Source organism: Rousettus aegyptiacus, unplaced genomic scaffold (assembly GCF_014176215.1).
Source record: "Rousettus aegyptiacus isolate mRouAeg1 unplaced genomic scaffold, mRouAeg1.p scaffold_m13_p_3, whole genome shotgun sequence".
NCBI lineage: Eukaryota > Metazoa > Chordata > Mammalia > Chiroptera > Pteropodidae > Rousettus > Rousettus aegyptiacus.
The window spans coordinates 95714319-95740579 of NW_023416306.1; the positions used below are offsets into that span (position 1 = coordinate 95714319).

The 26261-nt window shown below is 35.0% G+C and overlaps 1 non-coding gene across 3 annotated transcripts; it reads left to right on the top strand.

Moving 5' to 3' along the window:
• The first annotated feature begins 1595 nt into the window (after positions 1 to 1595).
• On the top strand, positions 1596 to 24964 carry LOC107514424. Of its 3 annotated transcripts, XR_001597776.2 has the most exons (5): positions 1596 to 6218; positions 11023 to 11090; positions 20721 to 21840; positions 22760 to 22921; positions 23894 to 24964. It is a non-coding gene; the product is annotated as an uncharacterized LOC107514424 (transcript). The 3 variants fall into 3 exon arrangements; XR_004949994.1 differs by lacking the exons at positions 1596 to 6218; positions 11023 to 11090 and adding an exon at positions 12052 to 12564; XR_004949993.1 differs by lacking the exons at positions 1596 to 6218; positions 11023 to 11090 and having other exon boundaries at positions 18224 to 21840.
• The last annotated feature ends 1297 nt before the right edge of the window (positions 24965 to 26261 follow it).

The window sequence follows — 26261 nt, forward strand, 5'->3', positions numbered from 1 at the left end:
CTGTCAAGGCAGGTCACCTTAGTAGTATTTCTTGATCTGTGGTGTTTGTCACCTTCGTTAAATTACCTGGTGAGACTTTATCACTTTTATTTACTCAGAATATCTCATTTGAGAGACACGCAACGATGACTCTGCGTTGTTGTTTTGCCTTTTGGTTCTTGACCAATTATTTGCTCCTACAGAGTTTGATTTGATTCCCGACATTACTGATTTATCTTTCTTAGTTAACACTAACGTGCGAGTCAACACGATAGCAAGAGAAATTTTCTGGCACGGAGGACCTCGATGCCATTTATTTGAAGGGGGAAGAGGGAGATGCCACTTTTTAAACTTCCCAGTAAACTTTTTAAATAACAAGTGCTCTCATTGTCACTTGTCTCAGAGAAAAAAAATTAATATTGTTATTATACGATTCCATAAAAATGAAGGAAAGTCAGCCTCAAATCTAACTGTCTGCCTTTGTAACTAAAACATTTTAAATGAGAAGAAAGTATTTTGCTGACACTAAGTGCCATGTAAATGGAAGCAATGCTAACTAGTTTAAGCAAGTGATACTCTCGCGATATTTTCTGAGGTGCAATCTGTTTTCAACAGACTCATCTTTGAATTATTTTTATACCTAATTATTCTTAACTTTATTAAGAAGTCTTAAGCCTTCGAGAGAATAAAGGAGACCGTCTTGCTATGGGTGAGGGAGGGAGATTGTCGTGGGGGTAGCAGAGAAGGGGGAGCAAGACTGTGATAATCTCTTTTGAGATCTACCAGGAGAAGTCTTGATCTATTGATTGAGGATCCCTGCTTTAAATGAATCCTGTGTGCAGTTTAGTGTGGTTTTTCATTTGTGAATAGGAACTGTATCAAAACCCTAGTGTGACCATGACAATTGGGTAATCACACACAAGGCATCTTTGCTAATGGAGATATTCTGTAAATATGTTTCTAGTGAATACACAGATAACAGTCACAGAGGAAGGGTCAGGTGCCACAAATCATAGATTACTCTGCCAAGGGTTGCCAGCCATCTGAGGCTTGGAAGGACATTAACTGCCTTTGCATTCTCAGAATACTCGCCTCAGTTCGTGATTTCACTTACTTGACCCTACTTCTGTTATTAAAAGGCTGGCAGGAGCAATCAAGGGCAAGCAGGTTGGCTACCTACCCTTCTGGCAGCTCTCCAATATTCCCATTTAGCTGCCAGGAGACAAGGAGAGGAGTGAATTAGTCATGTAATCCTGCAGTAGCATCTAGAAGGTATCAGGAAAACTTTAGTGGCAGCAGGCGAGTCCACCAATCAGCCCTGTTTCTAAATTCTTCACTTCATACTTGGAACAAATCACTCTGGGGGAATTCACTCACGGGAAGGGGAGGGAGGGGAATGATAAGAAGTGACTTCAGTATAGGAGCTCTCAAGCAGTTTCCTTAAAAAGTAAGCTGTACATTCATTACTTGATAGTCCCAGTTTTGAAAACTGCCACAAATAGAAATAGGATTTTCATTACTAATGGGGAGCAAAAATCAGGGAAAGTATCCCTTATCAGATAGTAGTGGGGCGGGGGGGGGGGATCAAGAGCTTTTAATAAAATTTGGAGGATTATTATTTCTTGTCACCAGAACAAACTTCTGGCTTTTCACATTTGCTTTAATAGAGGCATTATTGCTAACTTGATAAGATTTAGGCACCCAACTTTCAGAGAAATGTGAAATCAAAATCATATAAAAATAATTTTTTCCTACCTCAACTTGAAACAAGAAGGTATTTGGTTTACAGGAACGTTGTAAATACAAAAACATTTCTCTCACTCTAATATTAGCACTCTTTTCTTGAGTATGTGCTATCTAGGGGTGTAAAACAAAATAATCATAAGGGTGAAATGAGACATCCTGGGTTCTCTTTTTTTTTTTTTTTTGGCAGGATAGGCCCTTTTTTCTCATACTCTTACATTGGAAGTGGCTTTGGGATCTAGGACGAATGATTGTCATTAATGATAAAGCCATAACTTTTACTAGTAGGTACTATGAACGCAGACTGACTTCATCAGTGAAGTCTTCTCCTGGGGATTTGCTATGGCACTTTTTGAACAGAAAAGTACAATTTATTGAAGTATGAGTGTTCAGGAAGGCTAACAAAGTGTATTTTTAGAAGAATATTATATTTCCTAATATGTCAGGAGGATTCTAGATGTGAGATACAAAAAAAAAAAAAACCTATTTTTTTTTCCAGAATTATACTATCATTACATTAGTGTATTCTTAAAAAATAGAGATAGACATTACTCATCTACATTACCAAAGGGGAAAATATTTAAAAACCAGATGACAGATTTGTGCCTTATAATTTAAACAATATCGAATGCCGAACAATCTTCCAAGTCCATTTAAGCAAGAATGGGAGAGAATCTCTGCAAGAATGAATAAAAAAAGACCTTATTGTACAAATTTGCCTAACCTCCCCCTCCCCCATTTTATTAGCTTATAATACAAATCATTACTTATTTTTGCTACTAAGAACCATTTTAGCGTAATGGATTCATTTCAGATGCTAAAGAAAACCTGAAGCCTGTATCTTTTTTTAAGTTTATGAATAACTTTCAAATTGCTCCACCCAAATTGGAGAAATAACTGTATTTTTTCTTGCTTATTAAGTTATAAAGTTAGAATTTATGCAGATGAACATTTTCCAACTTGATTAACATTTCTTGCCAGAAAAGTTTTCTTTCCCCAAGAGCACAGATAGCAAGTGGACAGAAAGAAATTACAAGCCTATGTGATTTGATAGTGGTCACATTTTACATTCTTAAATTTAGAGCTGTAAACAACTATATTCTTTGTTTTCCTTTTGTATATCTGCTGTTAGTCAGTACCTTGTATGGTGCCTGGCACATAATAGTTGTTCAATAAGTTTGCTGAATGAATGAATTTGTGAAACATTTTCACTATTTCCCTGTTGTAATCTTTTCTGATGTGCAAAAATGTAAAGACAAAGAAGTATTATTAACATTTTTCTTGTTCTTAATGAAAATAAAAATCATTAAAATTCGAGGTAGCTTGACTCAAAATGACAGAAAAGAGGTCCTAGTCTATGTAGTTAGCAAGAGAGGAATCCCTTACATTTCCCCGCCTAATTAAAAAAATATATAAAACTGTTTGAGAAAATGCTGTAATGTTTAAAACAAACAAAACCTTGCAAAGCTTAGATGTAACACAGTATGAACCCTAAAAATTAATGACTTGGAAAATCCTTAGGGTTAATCTCTTTTTACATTCCAGACATAAACTTTCTACAGCACATTCACCATTCAAAACCTTTAAACTTCTAAAGGGTAACCATCTTTTCAAGTGGTGAGGGAAACAGAAGGTCACAAATCCTATCATTCTTTCTGGGATTGGGGGTGGGAACTGGCCAATGTGGTATCATTTACTATAAAAAAAAAATTAAAGCTTTTTTTTTTTTTTTTTTTTAATGTAATACCACATAGAGCTGCACTCTGGAAGGTGGTCTCTGGAAGATGACCAAGAGGAACCTGTCTGTTAGCAGAAACAATGGTTACTATTACATTCTTCCCAACTTCTATCCCTTAGCTAGCACCCTTCACATTTAAATAGGGGCTGCAGCTTTGGGGCACAATGGAATCAGTGGAGTGGAGTCAAGAGAATCAAAAGATCGAAAGCAGCTTCAGAGTTGGGATACCTTGTGCCTTATATTGGCCCAAACAGCTACCAGAGCCTCTCTTCATTGATTTGGGGACTGGTTTAAGATTATGTACATATTAAGGGAAGACTATAGTACATATTATGTATATACTATAGTAGCAAATTCTTTTCTATTCTGATGTGAAGTCTTTTATCAATGAGTATGAGGGCATTATTTCAAGTGGACAATATGTGCTTATGTGCCAAGGATGTCCCTGTCTTCAGCTGAGCAGTCTCCCTAGAAGACATTTTCATGGAGGTAGCATTTTCTCAGCAAGGTGGGGAAGACTGGAAAAAGTCAAACAGCAATAGGACCTCAAATAAGCTAAATTTTAAATCTAAATTCCATTTATTTAAGACTAAAACCTCCCTTTTAAGCACTCACTTGACATAAAAATACTGACAACCTCTTTCTGTTTATATCCAAATATGCATTTACACTCAGTGGATTACAGGTAATCCTTTAACACGTGTTTCCAATAAAACATGGAGCTCTAAAAGAGAATGTTCTTCACCAAGCCTGGAACAGTGGCGACTCACTATTTATCCAAGAACTCTCCTCTTCTTTCACATGTAGGTAGGAGTAGAAATTTTGTCACCAACTTCATGCCAAAATAAAATCACTATAATGGGAGAGTTATAATAAAATTATACTTAGAGAAAATAGTTGATAGAAACCAAAAACAGAAGTTGATGCATATATCCTGTTGTCTGAGTACATCCAGTTTAGACATTTTACAGGAGAATTAGGGGACATTACCTTATGATGTAAAGGTTTTGTGATAAGAAAAAAATATGGTGGTCTATTTATTGATTTATTTATTCAATCAGTAAACATTCACTGAGTGCTTACACCAGGCGAATACTCGGCATAGAGAAAAGATATCTCTGACCTAAAAGACAATGGGTTGGAGGACATGGGCCTGTAAATAGACAATTACAGTTTAATGCAATGAGTACAGCATTGTGAGGTCTGTGCAAAATACAGTGGGATCCCAGGAGAAGAAGCATCTATATTTGGCAGGAGAAGAAAAGATAATGCTTGAGTTCACTCTTTAAGGAGGAACAGAGTGTTATCAGGCATTCCAGGTGGGGAAAACAGCATGTACAAAGGCCCAGATACAATGTAAAGCTGATCATATGCAGGGAATCATACCTAGTTTATATTGTTGTAGCAGGAAGTGTGAGGACAGCGTTGGGAGTAAAACTGAAGGCGAAACAGTTTGAAGATCCCGAATATCAGACTGTGAGGTATAGATTTACCTTGTTACAGATGGAAAGACATTGAAAAAATTCAGACATAATTAAATGTGCATTTTGGAAAGACCATGCAGTCAGCAGACTGGAGAATGGATTGGAAGTTGGAGAAATTAGTGACAATAAGACTATATGGCGGTGGTTTTTACCTGCCTGCTTGGATTAAGAGTGCTATTGCATTAAATAGATACAGATCCTCGAACCTTAGCAAGAATGAAGGCATAAAGTTATTTTCCACAGAGGCATCTTTTTAAGGAAAATGACTGTTCACATTGGGTAAAGATCACTGATTAATTTTGAATGCCCTGTACGTACCTTTTAGGGTCAAGGGTACGTTGCTCATAGCTTCATCTGAGCTGGCATTTTTGATACTGTATGGTATTGAATGACTGTATGGTATTGTAGAGAGAGTGCTACAAGGAGTCAAGAGACCTGGAAAAGTCACTTTACTTCTTTGAGCCTCAATTTCCTCAGTTGTAGAGTGAGGGGCGCAGTGTAAATTATTTATAATGCCACTTTATATATTATTATTTGTGACTTTATTTGCACTTATTAATCTCTCCTGTTGTTTATTTTTTTTAGCTCATCTTCATGATTTTTCACAATTTTAAGAATAACAGAATTATTTGAAAGATAATTCCAGAGTGTATTATTTAGGGCAAATTCTGTTTTTATTGCACTGCACTTGATACATTTAGCATTTCTCCTGGAAATAAGATGTTGGTAGTGTTTGAAACTATGAACTTTCTGCTCGTGAGAGTCACATTTTATCTTCATATGAACAAAGAGAGAACTATTTAATCACTTTCAATGTCGACTAGGTTAAATTAAGAATCTAGTTCTAATTTTTAAGTTATGGATTTTCTTTTCAAAAATGATTGTTTCTCAGGTCAGATAACTAACTGTATGTTCTCAGAAAGCTAGTATATGAGTAAAATTGTGGTTCTTAAAATTATAGGACATGTACTGCTTCTAATAGTACTCTCTTTATTTTAAATTCTGCATTTCTTTGGAAACTTCTTGCTAGTTAATGCCTTTTTTTTTTTTTTTTCACTTAAGGGTCTGTTTACATTAGTAATATATCTTCTAGAGCTCTGGGAGTTCATAGGGTTTGTACCTACAAAACAGCACAGCACGGTTATGTGCTTCAGAGACATGCAGGGGTCCCAGGGCAAATCAAAATGTTTTTAAATGTATGACATGTGTGAAGTTGATGAAAATTCATGACTTCTCTCTGTCAGGGCTGCTTGAGCTTAAATCATCAGAGAAAGGTGAGTGCAAAGAATTTTATTTAATACTTTTCATTCTGAAATCCTTGCCATCCTGCTCATGGTCTCATGTTTTAGCTCTATTCTACTTTCGTAAATCTACTTTATATATATATATATATATATATATATATATATATATATGTATATGTATATATATATGTATATGTATATATGTATATATACACACACACATATATATATATACACATATATATATATATACACATACATGCTCTAAGTCACTTTTCAGGATTTCCTGCTTAAACTGTGGCTCAGATGTATAACTTTTAAAGAGGAATTGAAATGAATTTTAAGAATGTAATCACATACTATAGAATATGCAAAATACATGTGAAAGACCACATGAGTGCTGTTAATTTAACTGATTATACTTTATGCTTTAGAAATATTTTTGAATTTACCTTTTAAAATTGAAAATAAAATATTGCAGGAAAATGTTAAGAGATAAAAAAGCCAAAACACTGTGGATATTGAGATCAGCTGTTTTTAAGTAAAAATCCATTCAAAGCAAAATAAAAGGCATTGTGTAGCGTGTGCTGGCTAAAACTGAGAACACAAGAGCATTGCAGTTAATTGGAACCAATCAACAGAGTGCTTTGCAACGTTTCTCACATCGGTGTACCATCTGATCTTCATAATACAAATTTCCCACAGTCTTGATGCAAAAAGGAATAGAAGTAAATATTTGAGTCATTAACATATATGATGTATTTCAATTGCTCTTTTCAATAATTATTTTTAGGTTGTTATGAAAATAAGATTATAAAATCTTAGGTTATAAAACTAAGATTAAGAAAATCCCAAAATGTTGTTCTATTTGTTTTTTAGAGGGATAATCTTCATTACTTTTTTTGTTTTAACTTTATAAGAGATGAAACATCAATTTTTGAAAATAAAATTTAGAGCATGTATTTGAGCGATTATATGATTTATGTACGGTTATTGTGCTTGTGAAAGATAACTGGTTTTTTTTTTCTGGATTGTTGAGTCATATATTGTGAATGATTAATTAGTATATTACAAAAAAAAATGAAGTACTACATTTTAGCTATTTTCATACGAACAGAATACTGAACAAAGTTAACTACATTAACATATGTATCATACATGTCTTAAAAATATGCAACACTTTAACACTATTTTATTTCTACAATTCATTCAATACTTGGTTCTACACAGAAGTTTTACTTTAGTTTCATTTATCTACAAGAGGAATTGTTCTACTAGGGCAAAACTATTGCTTTTGTTATATTTTCATGAAGTTCATAGTCTGTTTATTGTAAATAACATTTGTTTTCCTTTTCTCTGCCCTCCCCATTCCGTTTTTTGGTGGGTGTGTGCACGTGTGCTTGTGTGCATGTGTGTGTGTGTGTGTGTTTGAGAGAGAGAGAGAGAGAGAGAGAAAGAGAGAGAGAGACAGATTCTTTGTTATGCTCTCTTCTCATATTAAAGGTAGAGCTCCCTCTGGGCCACTGAGGTTCTTCAAAACGGATTTGTAAGATGGTTAGTTAAAAATATTTCACTCCAGTGAGAAATATATACATCTTGACAGCAATTTATAAGTTTTTCTTCCTCATAAAAGCTAATTTATGAATGTCTAGCAGGTGCCCTTTTTAGAGACAAAAATAGCTATGAAACTGATGCTATTAATAAGAGAATTGTCTTCCAAATGAGTCGATGATCTGTTCTGTATTTATAAGGATAGGACTAATTTACTCTTCAGACTGCAATCATCTCTTGTCGAAAAGAAACATACTTTAGAAGAAAACAAATACAGTCCACTTTGACCATTTTTGTTTCTGTTTTGTTTTGGTCTTTACGTTTTCTCTTTTCACATCACACAAAATATTTTTTTCTCTCCCTGCTCCCAGAAAAGCTTTTTGTGAAATATTTTCTTTTTTTGTATGCTCATTATGTATTTCTGTAGAAGGAAAAAAATAGTTTCAAAGAACTATCTGCTCTCTACCACTAAACTTTCCTTTGTACTCTCCTTTGCACAGATGTGATCTACTTCATTGCAGGAGGGTATCTCTTAGCTAAATTCTCTTTAGGAAATTTATTCTTTCTACTTTTTTACAGAGATAAGTAGCTTTGATGACAAATACTTTAGAATGCTCATCTTACAAATACAGAAAAAGCACATGTTGGGGTATAAATATCTTTTCTGACAAAAGAGCCTCTTAAATACATAGTAATATTTGTGTTTAAATTTTTAAAATCTGATATATTTTCCTGTCAGGATTGGAGCAGTAGCTACAAATGTTCACTGCTCCAATAAAAAGCAGTGTCATTTAATAACAACCTGAAATTAGCTCTGTTGTATTTAGTCTGATTTATAGGAATTATACCAATAATGCTCTAAAAATGCATAGTAAAATAACTGCTTATCTCTATCATCATTATTTCTTAAAGCGAATAATTGAGATGGAAAAGTCATTCGATAAAAATAATTGGTTTGGACGAAATGAGATTCACATTCTTCTGCCAGATAATGATTCAGCAGCTACTCTGACTTCGGTGGTACTTCATTAGATGAAATTCTCATTCATCTTAAAGTCTTAAGAAAAAAGCCATGTTCTTTATTTTAAAAATTACATCATTTTTGAAGAAGTAAACAAATACAGGAGAATGAAATAAAATCTCTAACAGAATTTACTTGTTGTTATATAATCCTTTAAATTTTTTTTTAGGGGACAGGAATGTCATATGTTTAGTTTCAGGACAAAGGCACCTTTTTAAATGAAGAGCTTAAAGAAAATCTATAAAGAAATTTGCTTAGCAGAGAGTAAGCAAACTAAACTTTTGGTTGTAAAAATTATTTAGATTAAAAATTAGAAAATAACTAATATTTAATGAATTTTAGAACTAATATAAAGCTAGTCTTTAATAAAAAGAATCTTTTTTAAAAAAAGTAATTTTGAGCAACTTCTGGAATTTACTTTGGGTAACATGTCTGGAGGCACATTGTTTTACTGTTTCTCCATGGTTTTCTATGGTAGAGATGATTTAGCTTAGGAGTTAAGAAAACTTATGTAACTTCAGATCGTTCCCTCCAGGTAGTGGTTTTATGCAGGACTCGAGTGATGCAGTTAAAAACAAAAACAAAACAAACGACTTAGAGTCATACGACATTAATTCACTTGTTTAGCAACTATTGGATTATTGTTGTTACTATTATTATTTTGCTTCAAAAAATGACCAAGCTATACAGGTCAGGAATTAAAACAATTCAGGTTCTTATCAATTTATAAAGTGCTCTTTTAATAGTTAAGCAATTAATCAAAAATCCCCTTGCATGTGATTCATTAATATCCATTTTTATATTTTGAGTCAAAAGTATTTAAACATTTCAGCATTTCAGTTCATTAAATGCTTTTAGCTGAATATTGTGTTGAGGTTAAAAAAATCTATTGCAAACTGATTCTGTTCACTTAAGAGAATCTGTATATTTATGTTGCTTTTTAATAGAAATAAAATTGCTAAATTTAATACAAGTCATTGTTATTTTGCTAAAGTTGCAAACGTTTTATTAAAATGTTGTATTTGGTAATAAAAATAAGTTCATAGTTATTAATAAATCATCATTTTCTTGACTTTCTATGAATTTTTAATTTCCTTAAAATATAAATATATTTTTTAAAAAGAATGAGTAAATATGTTTAGAATTCAAAATCACCCTAATAAAAGAGAATTTAAAGTGTTCAACAGGGTAGTGAACTACTTACTTGGTTTTAATTTGTCTGTCTTGTACATGATTTTACAGGACTAACTAGTAAAAACTAATCAAAACCAAAAATCAACTGAGAGAATAGTCAAGGAGGAAAAAGGAAGAGTTGCAGGAAATGATATTTTCCCATCGGTGGATAGGCATGCATACATTAAAGGCATAAAAGGCAGCAGGGGGAGAAACAAAAGCTGTATACTGAGGATCCTGCAAGTCTGAATTAACTACATGGAAAAAAAATGAAATCATTCTGCTTAAACTTGTTCACTAATAAAAGGAGAATCGCTTTTGTTAAATATGCTTGGTGTGATTATCAAGCAAAATTTTTTTCTCCCAGACATCTATGAATAAAACATGCATTTGAGCATTAGGTAAACAAACAATAAATGGATGAGTTCAGTTGCAACATAATAGCATTTTATTTAGAAAACATATATAATCATATTTGTATTGGCAATCCAAATTTAATGACTTCTTTCAGTAAAATTAAAGTGCCTCACAAATAACATCTTTTGCATAAGGATTGCTTATTCTTTGCCCATTTTTTCTATTTTTTCAAAGAAACAGATTTTTAAGGTCTCCGCTGAACCATCATAATAAACAAGATGAAGCACGATTTCACAGAGAAAAAAAATTCTTTCAAATCATCTTAATTTTGGGTTACAGATGTTATAAAAATAAATTTTAAAATGCATTTAAAGAGAAAATGTTCTCAAGTCTGGTATAGCTTGGGCTGATTTGAACAAGGCTCTGTGTGTTGCTGAACCAGTCTTTGGCTTATTAGCCATTTCATTAACACAATATCTTCTTCTGTAAACTTGAATAAGAAGAAACCATTTACAATAAGGAAAGCAAACAACAGAATGAATTTCCTCTGTTGGTGTTTATAAGACTGTTAGACAGAAAATGGAGGGAAGAACTCTCTTTAGACGATATCACTTAATTAAGTAAAGCATCCTAATCAGAGTCCCCTCCAATTGTAATGACTGTAGGGAGTCAAGTACATTTCTGTCTATGTTAGAGTATCTAACTGCAATGATTTATTGATATTTATTTTAGGAGTACAACACAGAAGTAATAAAACAGAAGAAGCAGGGAGAGAGGGAACATGCCATGGCTTACTGCAGGTACAACCAGAGCACTTCAACCAAATTCCTGATTTTCTTGTGGGAGGTTTTTCTTTCTAAAATCAGAGCACACCTTTAGATGAGAATGTTCCTTTCCTGCGTTTGACTTGTCCAAATATTCACTCTGATGTTTCTTTGTCCATTGGGTGAATCATTGATTCACTTTCTTCACTGTAAGAATCACCACAAATGAGTGGATGAGCACCTGCTGTTTTCTGCAGTGACATTACCGGATTGCATTCTACACTGATTTTAGTCTTAAAATACAGCTTCTCTGTATGGGAGAGAGATTTGAGGCAGGAGAGTAAATATACTGTATAGGCAGACAGACATTGGCTGCCCTCCAAGCTGCACACAGCATAAACCTGTCTATCTGCCACATTTCCCAAATCTCAAAAACATGTGAATAATCAGGCGAGCAACTGGATAAGTGATTCACACTAGGGAATCTAACCAATATTCTGATGAGAGGGTACTACGATGCTAAGACATAGGGGCAAATAGACTTGTATTGTAGAAACCGCACATAATAAAATTGATTAATGGTTCAAAGGAGAAAATATTCCATGAGTTTGAAGTGGTAACCCAACCCTGTGGACTTTGGGTATTTAAGTGCAAGTTATCCAGATAATTGAGTTCAAAAATATACTTTCATCTGTATAACTCCAATAATTGGGGCCCATGCGTGTTTAGACTTCATGTTAGTTGTCAAGATCACTAACTTCTGTATACCTGGATCTAAATATTGGAGGCTTATGCCTTAAAAACCCCAATTTATACCAACACATATATTTGAAATTACCAAACATGCTTAGAACCTATTCACTTTGTGGAAGCAAACTTTTCTTAGAAAGTTACATTCATTTTTATATTTGGAGATGAATTGCTTGGTAATAAGAGAATTCGGCAAGCAAAAGTATAATTATTGCTATATTACTGACTTCTTAAATTTTTCCTTCTGTTATTTCTTTCTCATTTGCTGATCTTTTAACGCCTCTTTTTCTTATTTCAAGGGTTATTGTGCTTTAGCATTTAGTTGCAGATGGAAGTTCTCAAAAGTTTGGGGGCTAACTGCAAAAATATGCTTTGATTCTGAAGATCTTTTAAGATTGTCTATGAATTTCAGGCATGGATTACTTCCATAAACTATACTTGGTTATAATCATAGCACGATGAATTATCTATTTCCTTGGAATGTCGGTCTATATAGCTTTAATATAAACCTATTATCTTACCAAGGAAATATAGGTTTCTCTAGATTTGCAAACACAAAATAATATTACAGAAAGACAAGCAATCATACAAGACATTTAAATTAACATTGTACACTGTTCAGCTTTTTCTTTCTTTCTTTCTTTTATTTCCTGCAGTGCGGACAGAAAGGCAGATTGCTAAAACTTTTTGACACTGGAAAACTTTGTTAGATTAGTAGCCAGAGACATCAGCAGCTTAGCAACCAGAAGCCTTGGAAAAGGTAGATAAACTGGAAATTGATGTTCCAAATGAAATTTTGGAACATCAATTTTGCTATGTTGGCGCTTCCCGATTAAAGCTTTGCCTCAAGAGGACTTATGTTTGTCTATTGCCAATTTTATCTACCAACTGCTTTTTTCTTGCCTTTGTGTTTTCTCATCTTCTTGCTTCATGTCTCAGGTTCTTTTTCTTCAGGATCAGGCAAAGAGATTAATCGAATGGCTCCAATTATCAGGATTCGAAAACCTAATATCAGAATCTACCAGTTTGTGTAGGTCTGCATTGAGCAGTCTCTTCTTCAGCAACAGGACATTTGCATAATATGGGATTATCTATTCTTCTTCACTTTTTCCTGGGCTTGTAAAATATGATACAAAATTTATCATGATGTTAAAATCTATTGCATAGGAAATCTTGCTGGAAACACATGGCACAAACTAAAATGCATTCAAAAATATATATGCAGGTAAGTATCAAGGGGAAATTTGTAGGTGGTTAAGAATGATATTAAAATTGCTGACAACCTCATCAACAGTCTGAAGGCTCGACACATTGATTTTTGTAATCACAGGAAATTTTACTCAGCTTTCTGTATGAGCTGGATTTTGAGTTTATGTCCACAATGCTAAAGTTGGTTCTGTGAACCTCAATTATAGTCAACCATTGCTCTTTACTTAGCCATAAAGGACTTTTTTTGAGGATTTTTTTTTAAAGTGATGGTTATTCTGAGTCAAAAATGGTCACTAAGCCCTGTATAATCTATTTACCATAGGAACCTGAAAAATAATAGACTGGCTGCATCTGGATGTTTTAATTATAAAAGCAATACAAACAGGATATAAAGTTTAAAAATGAGTTTCTTTTCCTCTAGCCCCTTCAATCTCATTCCTTAATGCTAATCATTAATAATACTTTCTCATATATTTTAACAAACATTTTTAAATCATATGCAAGCATATCTCCTTTTAAATCACAAATAAAATCATGCAATATGTACACTGTTCTGAACTAGCTTTTATTCACTTAGCAATGTATTTTAGCTGTCATTCCATGCTCTACACATGGGTCTAACTCATTCTTCTAGAAGCTGCATAGGATATCAAATAACATGCTATTATGGTTATAACCATTCTCATATTGATGGATATTTAGTGTTTTTAAGTCTTTTTGTTTTATCAAATAGTATTTTGACAAACATATGAATATTTTTGTGTATCTTTATAAATGTATATGTAGAATTAATTGACTGAAGTGCAATTGATATACAAAATACATTTACAATTTTGGAATGATAATGCCACATTATTGATACAATGAAAGAGGTTGCACCAATTTACCTTTCAATCATAGTTTCTGAGAGGCGGGGGGGGGGGGGGATTTTATAAAGGGCTGAAATGAGTTCTGTGTGAAACATATATGTTTGCCAGTCCATCTCTTTAAACTTGACTAAACATAGTTCAGTGGCAGCTGAGATGATTAGGGATGAGCTAGTGGAGAGAGAGAATGCTCCTATGGCACATGTGCTAGGAAAGCAGCGATTGCTGGGGAGAGGGCAGAACTAGGATGGTGAGGGAAAGAGCTGGGAAGTGTGACTGCCATCAGTTTAGGACCAGATCTGAGTTTTTACCAAGTTTCCTTGCTAGCAGACTTCCTGACAAGTGTGGGCCTGGAGAGCAGAATCAAGAGCCATTCACACAGTCATAAGAATGGAGATGAAAGTGAACTGGAACCCTGTTACACACACACTCTCTCTCTCTCTCTCTCTCTCTCTCTCTCTCTCTCTCTCTCTCTCTCTCTCTCGTACAATCTTTTTCTCCGCTCCGCTCAACTCCAGGTGTGCATTTATTTACCTTTACTCCCTGTCTTGGGCTAAGCTTCTGAGCAAGTGCTGTTCTCAGTCATTTATGGCTAATCTTCACCCAGCAGGAATGTTCCAGGCTTCCCCTCTCTTTTATCATTCAGCTTCTCTCTGTGTGAATAACCCAGAAAATTTACATGACATTGTTTCAGTCCCTGGATTTGAAGAGACAGCCACATCCTTAAAACTTCCACTCTTTATTCAATATTTTCATTTGGCCTTGCATTTTACAAGTCCCATTTTCATCCTTAAATGGAAACTCAGAAGTGCCTCTTAATCTACACCCTAGATCTCAGCCTTTTAAGTTGAGGGGTTACTTTAATGTTCTTGAGGTCATAGTTACACTGATAAGTTTATTTTGTATTCAGTATTAAAATACTAGGTACCATGGTAGAGTATCTATGGATGTAAAGATGAATAAAACACAGTTCATACCTTTTAGAAGCTCATAAAATAGTGAGGAGACAGACAACACTAACTAAAACACCAGCCACTCTTTGATAAGTGTTAAAATATATATTTAATCAAAATTCTATGATGTCCCATTTCTGGAAATGTATCCTACAGATAGACTTGCGCATTTACAAAAGGACACATAGACCAGCATTCACTACAGCACTGTCTGTGATGTTAAATTTGTTAAGAGTTAAATATCCTGAGTGTCTGTCGACAAGGACACTTTATATGTTTTAATAAATGCTCTCTATGTTCTGATATGAAATGATCTCCAGGATATAATTTTATATGAAAAAAGAAGCTGCAGAACACATATAGCGCATGTTGGCCTTTGGTATAATAAATGTAGAAAAATAAGAATGAGAATTGATGTTTGCTCGTAAATGCATAAAAAACATTGGAAGCCCCCATAAGAAACCAATGCAAGTGCTAAGCTAGAGAGGGCATCAGAGATTAGTGGGGTGGATGAGAAAAGGGGGTGAAACATAGCTTCTCAATGCATAGTTTTGATGTCGTTTTAATTTTTAAACCATGTAAATGTATTTGTTATGTATTAAAAATTATATTAAATAAATTTAAATTATTATAAAATAAAGTTCCCCCTTCAAAGTTTTTCATTCTCTGAGATATTTACAAGTGCTAAACTACATTTCCTAGGGATAATGAACATCACATGAGATTGGATGAGGAAGCTCTGAATAGGAGAAAGAAGCCTTCTCAGAGATGGATTAACCACATTCTTAGACCCACTATCTCATGGAAATGAATTTGAGCAGAGCTAGGAGGGAGAACACTATTTTCTACAAAGTTCTTGGAGATGGAATTTCTTATAAACAGATCAGATTAAGACATGGAAATAATTTTAGGAGTAGATTTTGTTCTTTAAACTTCCTACAGGCAAGGCTGTTTGAGTGGCCACCTTGGGTTTCCTATGATGGCTTTGTAGGAAAGGCATGATTTGCCTGTACCTTCAGCTGCCTGCTTAAGTCATCAAATTGAGCAATGTAGCAATTTCCTAATCTAAACTTTGAATAAAGGTCTTAGGCTGAGTTACAAATCAGAGAACTTATTTACCTTGTTGCTGCTGATTTTATGATTATAAAAGACAGTGTCAGAAGATGGTCGAAGAGGGATATGATCATCCTACAAACCACACAGGGACAGAAAAGGCCACTGGTGGATAAGAGGTGACTTTACTTTCCTATACATTTCTGCACTGAATCTCCTCACCATTACTACTGTTATGAACACTGCCCCTGCCTTTTCAGCTCATTTTAGCCATTTTTGACCATAAGACTATACTCAAGCAATAAGCCCTGGTTACCTAGGAAGCTAGCGACAAATGAGTGGAAACATAGAGGTGACTGAGCATGAAGGCAGGGGACTCGCCACCCTTCCTACCACTCACCAGTTTCTTTAATTGTTGCCCCTACCCCCCCTCTCCACCCCCAATACCATTTAGTTTCTTAGCTGGTCTCGAACTTGTCCTGTAGAAAGAGGTTTAAAAAATCCCAGTGATTTAAGAATGAGACTTCTTAGATATGATAAAGTGACCATATAACTTACCTAACCTAACTAGTACCAGTTTCTTTTTGAAGTGCTAGTGCATCATTATTTTTATGCGATTACCACACAAATGTGAACATGTTAAGTGAGCTATTGCCAGCAATCAGGGCCACTTGTTACATAACATCGGTAAGAGGAACTCAGGTGAGAAACAACTCTGATTATAGGTATTTAGTCCAAACGCACATCAGTTGTAACTCCTTAAATGTATTTCTTTTAGTAGCTAATTGAAATACTTTATCAGTGAAAGTCTTGACACAACAGTTATACAAACACACATAAGAGAACATGGGGAAATTAAATAAGACTTATAATATACACCTTAACAAAACGATGGCTTAATTTGTACTCCCTTTGTAATTTTAACTAAATATTGTGGTGAGTAGTTCTTACTTTAAATCTTAAGTATATGGGCATTTATTACACACAATATGAAAATACTTCAGGAGGCTTGTGATTAACGCTGTGGTATTCAGGCATAATTTATAGAGACTTTCAATCAAAGACAAAAGGCCCAAGTAGATGATGAAACACATGAAAAAGATACTTACGTGTATAACTAAGGACTTAATTCAGATCAGCCATCTTACCTCACTTCTTCTTCCCTAAAATCAGTCCTAAAAGTTGTTACTAAAGTGATAAAATGATGGTCTTTTTCTGGCATTTGACTAAGCTGCTCCTGGACTTGAAACCTTCCTCTGGTTTTCTATAATACTTGAATTGGATTCAGGCATCTCCACCTCTCACTCCAGAATTTCTAGGCTAATAGTACTATTTATCTCGTAAGGTTGTTAGGAGGATTAAATGATGTAATACTTGAAAAGGGCTGAAAATAGCACCCAGCACATAGTAAGCCCTCCTCAGTAACAATTCTAGAGTGATTGCTGTCTAAATTCACCTCCGAAACAGGTCCCATTTTCTTCTTAGTGCACTGTGAGAGAGGCATAGGCTTAAATTGTGACTCACCATTTACTAGCTATATGTCCTTGGACAAATTAATTAACTTCTTGGTAATGTGAATTAGTCTCACAAACATGGAGCACACTGTGTGCTAGACATTGTGTCAGATGCTGCAGACCCATGGATAAGAGCTTGGACATGACCCCTGCCTGCAAAGCACTAACCACCTGGAGGGTAGGGCACAGGCAACAAAATAAGCAAAAGTAATTCAGAGCTGTAAGGATAGTGCATTTATTCAACTTGAATAGGATCTGTAGATTAATCAAATGAGTCAGTAAAGCAGAGAATCATAAAAAATGTTATCTACACGTTTTAAAGGTTCTGTTTCAACTTAAGCAGATTGGGGGGTGCTGAGGGAGAGGGAATGAGGAGTTATTAAAGGGTACAGGATGTTCTTCTGGGATGATAAGAAGGTTTTGAAACTAGAGAGAGGTGGTGGTTGCACAACCTTGTGAATGCACTAAATGCCACGGAATTGCACACTTTAAAATGGTTAATTGTATGTCGTGTGAATTTCACCTCAATAAAACCACGTAAGTGTACATTATTTTGCCAATCTTTTGATAGAGGCCTAAGGATTTTTCTTTAGTTACGTGGCCAATAATTGAAATCCCAGGTCATCTTTCTAGCATAAATAACACACACACACACACACATACACACACACACACAGTTTTTAATTTCCAGTTTTAATTTTTTTTAATATTGGGACAAGAATTTACATACTTGCAAATCTATCTCAGAGTAGAATATGTTTAGATTTATGATTTTTTCTCATTTACAGTTTTACACCCATACATAATTTATATGATAGTGGTTTTTTAATAGCTCACATTTATGTCTTTTTACATTCTTTTATCTTTTTAAATTTTTTCCATAGAAGAAACAACTTTCCTTCTGTACTCGTATTTTATGAATTTCATAATATTTCATTGACTAGCTTGGTTTGGAACAAACACATATAACTCTTGTTAGGTTTACAATGCAATTCAACGAGCAGGAGCAGAAGTAAGGTGAATGTACTTGAGAGCAGTTTATCACCTTTGAGCACTGGGAGGCCAGGGCTGAAGTCACTATATTTTACAAAAAAAAATGATGTCTATTAAGAGAGTTGGTTAAGTGGGAGTCAGTTTTGAGAGCATTTACAATACAACAGATGCCTATAAGAAGGATATTTAACCGGTACTTTGGGAAGTGATTGTAAGCTGAGACCTACAGGTTTGGAAGGACCCAACTCTAATAAATGCCAGATCATGTTTTAGGTACTGGAACTATCAGAGAGAGAAGAGAGCACATATAATGAAGAAATAATAAGAAGTATGGCTGGGTTGTGGTGTGCAGAGGGGGTGTGTTGAAGATGAATTAAAAGAAGATTTTGCAAACCACATTAAGAAGTTTAGACTTTCTTTTAGGGATAGTAGAGATCCTTGGAAAATTGTTACAGAGAGTGCTGATATAATCAGAGTTGCATTTTAGAAAGATCCCTTGGACTGCTATATATGTGACTCTACAGTTGATCTCAGGGGTTAAATGGGGCCCAAAAGTCAGGTAAGGTAAGGAATGGGAAGGATGCAATTACTTTTAGCAATGAGGAGTCTCCTGGTGACATCGGTGAAAGCAGTTTTAGAAAGAAGGCAGGCACAGGTGGCAGACAGTAATGCGGTAATGCATTTAAGGAGTATATAGCATGAAGAAATGACTGTAGTTTAGAGAACTTGAGTTTCCAAGGGTAGGACAGAGTATGAGAGTGCAGTAGCTAAAGATGAGCATGGGATTCAACGTTTAAATGCTGCCAGGATAAATCAGTAGAAAAATAAATGTTGCAAATAAAAGCAAGAGAGGAAATAAAAGGGGTTAAAGGAAGAAAACCACACTTGCTATGGAATGCTGTAGTGAGGGGATTAATGAATGAGCCTATGTAAAGCATCAAGCACAAAGCGTGCATTTGGCTTGTTAGTTCTTTGCATTCTCTATGCACTGTTCACCCCCATTTAAATCTCATTTTGTTCTTACCTATAACCTGATATTGCTACTTTGGCCTGTGCTTTCTTGGCTGCTCACTTACAGTTTTAGAAAGCTCCCCGTGTAATTCCGGATGAGGTTTAGAAGGTAGTGTAGACCGGCCTAATGTCTCTCATGTCACCTCTTCCTGTATATGCCCACAGTGCCTTCAATTAATTTCCATTTGGCTAATTCTTACTCTCATCTTCACTGTCATGTTCAGCTGCTCAGCAGCAGTGATGGGCTCCTAAGCACATCTGAATCATCTCACGTACTCACTGAGACTACACTCAGGCTTTCCTATGTTTTTCACTTAGCCAACACAGGAGGGTTCTGTTCATTGTGGAAAGAGACTATCTTCCCCCAGTGGCCTTGTTCCAATTCTTATCTTTAATTATTAAAAACAATTATTAATAGGGTTAAATACTTAGATTGGGGTTAAATCCAATGCTTGTACACAGCAAGTGTTCAAAAATGCTAGTTTCCTTTTACTTAGTTCCTGTTTCCTTGTTGTTTACCTCTAAGCCATTTCTCTGCCACCCTCCCCCCCATCCCCTGACTTTATTTTGCACTGTGATGTATTTCTTTCCAATGTTTCTATGCTTTGAAAAATATAGTTGAAAACATACTGTTCATACTTTTTTCACTTGCTCTTTTAATGGGAATATTTTCCTGTCGTATTATTATTAACTATGATTTTCGATTACCGCTAGACATTCCATCTTACAGATGTACCAAGCTTCACTTGGCCTTTTTCACATAGTTAGGCATCTAGGTGCTCATGTATTTACAAATAAATATTTGTTCATATTGCTGATTATTTCCTTACACTAGGCTTCTAGAAGTGGGATTACAATGGTAAACATTTTAAGGATTGGAAGTGATTACTGCCGTTTTTTCACCAGCGCAGTGCTAACTTTTCAAGTCCCATTGATATTACAAAAAAAAAAAAAAAAAATGGCTTTATGACATCTTTTATGTTTTTTAAGTAGCATCATCTTTTTCATCTTAAAAATACTAACCGTCTAATTGTTTAGAGTGTTACACACTGTTCAAAGAGAACTACATAGATTTGATCCCTGCATTCTAAAAGTTTACAGTCCAAGAAAGGCATACTGATGCAGGTAGTTTAAGGCAGTCACAGTTAAAAGAGCAGGACTAAAATACGTTTATTACGCAGACTGAGGAGTGAAGAGAACAATGGGGACAAGCTGGGACACTTAGCCCTTACTTGGGCCAAATGTGAAGAACAAATTCATGGTCTGCTAATTTCCTCTGAACGTCTCCGTTGTAACCTATTTCCTCCTCTCTTCCAGTGCATAATAAGAAGTAGCTGTTCTCGGAAAGGTACTGTGACCACCACTTGCTTGGTTCTTTAACTTCCTTCTCCCTTCCCATATCACCTTCCTGTCCCCCAGCCCTGCCTCAGGTCCCAGACTAACCCTGACCTTACTTAGTGGGGTAGTAGGTGGCACTGGTTTGAAAAACTTACTGGATTTCCTGGAGCTAATGAACTTGAAGTTGTACTTAGAAACCACAGGCCCTGACCATGGCTGCCAAACCTTCTAGACACCATCTGCTGCTCGTCTGTCATCATAATCTTCAGGTAGTGTGCTCATCTGGTTGGTCATACTCTGATCACCCTTTGCTGCAGCTGTCCCATGAATACCCCCTCCCTTACACCAAATGCCCATCTGGATTCCAGGAACAAATCCATCCTTGTCTGCCTCATTCCCACAAATGATGAAAATATCATTAATAGCAACAATAAATATTTAGTAAGTGTTTACTATTATTCATTTAATTGTTGGCCCTTCCATTCCAGGCCATGACAAGAGACATGCTGTAATTTATTCCTGTGGAGATATGATGACGCATGTGGACAAACATATTAGCACATTATCACTGACATCAAAACTAATATCTGTTTACCCAGAATAGGCCTAAGGGAGAGAGAAAAGCAAAAAACCTACTTATCTCAGTGCTCTGTGCCAAGTCCAGGAATGGTGCTTGTACTGTTGCATCCAGCAAGTCTGGCCACAAGAAGGAGGTGATCAGAAAGCAAGGTGTTGTCAATAAGAATATTCACTAAAATAAAGGGATTGACATCATTGTCAGGCAGATTCTCTTCCTGTGCAGTATCTAGTGTGTTGACCTATTCTTCTTGTTCTTCCTGAGTCTGATCTTTATCTGTTTTGCTGTGTTACAAATATGAAGGTAATAAAAATAAATTAGAAAGAAAGAACTTTAAGTTGCTTTTCTTTTTCCTTTATATTGGATTCCTGTTAATATGAACCTATGGTCTGAAAAGAAGTTTTTTGATTATATGGGTATGCAGTCATCCATTTTAACCATCTTACCACTGACTGACCGAGAGTCAATTACCAGCTAATACCCACCCACCAAGGATGAGTTACAAGTTATGGCAGGTGTTTGGTGAGTAATACTAATGTAATTTATTTTACTGTTTACTCTTTTCCCTTGTAGTAATCAACTAATAAAACAAAAATTATAGATTAGCCCTTAAAAATTTTGGTTGCAAGACTTCTGTCCCATTCATATTAAACTTATTTTCAAATTTATTTTACTAATTATATTTCCTGAGCATGAATCACATAATTGTGTCTTTTGCCCATTTATCCATTGGGTATTGGTAGTGTTTACAAATATGTGTAAGTAAATTTTCATATGTTTGGAGATAACTTTTTCATCTGTGGTTTCATTTGTTTTTATTGTTAGTTATTTTGATTGCTTAGAAGTTAAACAATTTTTGTAACTATATTTGACCATTTTATTTCATTGCTAATTTCTCTTTTTTCTCTAATTATAAAAAATGATCACTTTAAAGTGGAACTAAAAACCGTATTCTTCCCTCAGGGATCCATTCCCCACCATCCTTGAGATCTTATACCGACATACTCTGGGCCTCCGAGCCCAGGCCCAATAACTCCTAAATTTATTATTTTCAGAGGTTGAATACTTATGTTATGACTTCAACTGAGCTGTATCCTGCAGAGTCCATAGTCTATCTTTTTGTTCTGAATTTAGAACTATTTCCCATGTTTTCTGATGTCTAAGAGCTCTATGGCTTACTCCATTCATACCTAAGTTAGTACTCAGATTCACTCATTCATTCACTCACTTATTCATTGATTCATTGATTCACACATTCATTTATTCAATTGTTTATTGTATATGAGACATATTCTTTATGGTAGCCCCCAACTAACCCTGCTTTCTGGTGTTTACCCTAGGGTAGGAACTGTGACTTGCTTCTAAACAATAGAACATGATAAAAATGATGAGATTTTCCTCCTATTATTATGTTATATAATAAAGAACTCTGTCTTGCCAGAAGACTCATCCTAGAGACTAATTTTGCCTGGCTTGATGAAGTAAGCAGCTGTGTTGTGGAAGCCCACGTGGTGAGGAACTCTGGGCAGCCTTCAGCCAACAGCCAGGAAGAAGCTGGGATCCTTGGTCTTAAAGCCTCAAAGAAATGAATTCTGCCAAGAATGTGAGTGAGCTATCAGGGGTTTCTTCCCCAGTTGAGCCTCAAGATGCAAAAACAGTCCAGTTGACACCAGTTGACTGATAGCAGTCTTATGAGATTCTAAGTAGAGGAAACATCTAAGGCACACCCTGACCTGTAGAAATCCTGAGATAATATATGGGTGTCCTTTTTAGCCACTAAGTATGTGGTAATTTGTTGTGCAGTGGTGGAAAACAAATACACTGTGTTATGCTAAATACCATATATTCATTCTCTCAATGAATTACTCTTCAAGTACCCCCATGAGCCTTACACTAATATTATTTCTGCTTTACAGATAAAGAAACTGAGGCTCAGAAAGTGAATTTCAGAACATTCTGCTCTCAACCACTGTACTATCCTCATGTTTAATTTAAATGTATTTGATTATTTCATGTATCCAAGTTTATCATGGTTTAAAACTTATCTTCTGAACATACTGAATATATTTAGGAAAAGTCCTACTAGGCATACCTAGTACACATAATAGGTGTTTTTATAAACTGAACATTATAAAGAACTTTCCTATAACTTTTTTTGTGCTGTAGTTTTATCATATACATCATAGAAATAATATTAAATATATAAATAGGAAAAATTATTTTTTATGTTAATATGGACTGTAAACTATTTAGAAGGGAAAATAATTATGACCAGTACGAGCCCCAAATCACTGGAAATTGATCTGGACTTAGGACGCTAAAGTAAACATCAGTTATAATGTGTAGTTATAATCTGTCTTTAGCTGAAAGACAAAAACATTTCATTTTGTGTACTAACTTTTCCATTTCTGATAAAGTATATGGAAAAAATACAAAGTGAAGAGACTTAGAAATGCTTTCCTAAAAAGAAATAACTGAAGTCCTATTTGGTTCAGTGTTCTAAGGAGCTGAGATGGGATTATGACTCTATTACTGTGTCTCCTAATGAGAGTTCTTTCTATTCTGCATTTATCAGGTGTTAATTATTCATACTGCATGATTGAGGATTTTGGAGTCAGAGATTCACCTGCAATATTTGGAATACCAGTGAAGGTCTACATCAACACAGAATTTATACAGCAGCTGGTGCTAGTCAAAGCTAATGATCGAATTTCATTTTAATAAAAAGACCCCCAACCGAGCACACCATCTTGAAAAAAAGTATACTTATCAAATAGCTTTCAATCAGTTCAAGAGAGATACCTTAATTGGGAAGAGGAAAATTTGCAGAGCAGTTTGTCATTGTGCCAATTTCAGATCAATAACTGCATGTCTGCTCTTTGGTAGACACAGCTTATGCTCTGTACTGAGTAACCATGCCTACATCTTCTCCATTTAGACAAGGCGTCTTTGTTCCATTTGACAATGTTAAATGATATCTTCTTTTAATTCCCCTCTGTGTCTCCATAATAACATAAGCAAAATTTAGATTTACGATTATAAAGGTCAATATTGTTTTTAAAATTTTTAAAGCAATTGTATATATATATATTTGTGACAGAAAAGCAGCACTTATGACATTTTTATATTTTCAAAAATTGTTTTTTTAAAGAAAATTGAGTAAAATTAAATTATGGTGTTTTAACTATAAGAAGAATATACTGAGCAATAATGATCTGATTTCATATAAAATTATTTTGGAGAAGACTGTAGAGTCATTTACCAGTAAGAAACAAAGAAAATGGGTTTACTCCTTTGAAAGGAAGGATTTGGAATAGAAAAGAATGGGACTCAGCTATCAGGTCTTAGTTTCCTTATTTGTTAAAAGGAGATGTTTATTCAAACTGGTGGCTTTCAAACTACTGGTCTCAGTGCTGTGATAGAGGGCATTATGGACCAGGCAAGGCAGGTCGAGGGAATGGAGAGGGTGGTGGAGCAGGACACCAATGTGGAGGTCAAGGCCAAGAGTGACCAAGTTTCCTTTCTCACTTTGACCACTTCGACCAGGGCAGATCTTTTTTCTCTTCCTCTCTTTTTTCTTTTTTCTTTTTCTTTTTCTTCTTTCTCTTTCTCTCCTTCTTTTCTTCCTTCCTTCCTTCCCTCCTTTCCTCCCACCTTCTCTCCCTCCCTTCTTCCTTCCTTCCTTCCTTCCTTCCTTCCTTCCTTCCTTCCTTCCTTCCTTCCTTCCTTCCTTTCCTTCCTTCCTTCTTTCCTTTAAAAAATGTTTTCAATCATAATTGACGTCCAATATTATACTAGTTTCAGGTGTATAGCATAGTGGTTAGACATTTATATAATTTATAAAGTGATCCCCCAATTAGTCTAGTAACCCTGATACCATACATAGTTATTACAATATTAGTGACTGTAATTCCCTATGCTGTACTTCACATCCCTGTGACTATTTTGTAACTACCAATTTGTATTTCTTCCTTTTTTTCTCCTTCCCTCCCAAAATCTATACAAATTAACATACAAAAATATTGAGTTTTTGTATAAGATTTGTTGGAAAACAGGGTTCTACTGCTAAAATATAGTTTGAAAATCACTGGACTAGGCAATTCTAAGTCCTCTTCCTTCAGTGAATTTCTTCCTTCTTCAATTGTTGTTAGGATATCAAGACCCAGGAACAAAATAGCAGGGGAGATTAAAAATCTAATAACCTATACAACAAATATCTATTCTGCTAAGAGGTGAAGCTAAGAATGAAATGGTGTCTTGCAGACCCCTACAGAGATATGGGACTAATTGATGTCTTTTTTTTCAGAGTAACTAGACAGAGTAGAGCCATGCTCAGTTAGGCACCTAATCTACTAGATGATGTTTGGGCAGACTGACAAAATTATGGCCTAATTTTAAAAATTAAAGCCTTGCATTTAGAGAATCAATCATATGCTGTAAGAGTTGGTGGGATAATTTGAGATAATTTTTTTTTTATTTTATACATTTACTCACCTATTAAATTAATAAATTTTTGTTGGAGTGTGTATTGGCCACTATGATAGATATTGGGGTTATAGTATATTGCCCCGATCCATGTAGAGATTATGTTTTAGTAGAGGAGACAGCAATTAAACAAATAATCATACACATAAGCATATAGTTATAAGTTTTTAAGTGCCATTAAGTAAATAAACAGGGTTCTCTGAGATCTTCGCGAATACATGAGAACAGTAGGCTGTGGAGAGTGACAGTGACTTGCCTCAAGTCATTGAGCCATGTACTGCAGAGCTGGCACTAGACTCAGTCATGTGTTCTTTGTTTTACCAGCTTGGCTGTGGAAGTTTAGGCCAATACTACAGGCTCGGTGATGGAAATCAGAAATCTATGAGCTCCTTTTCTGGCTTCTCCACTACTTTGAAATGTTGGGTAGCCTGAGAGACACCTAAATATCTGCACTAAGA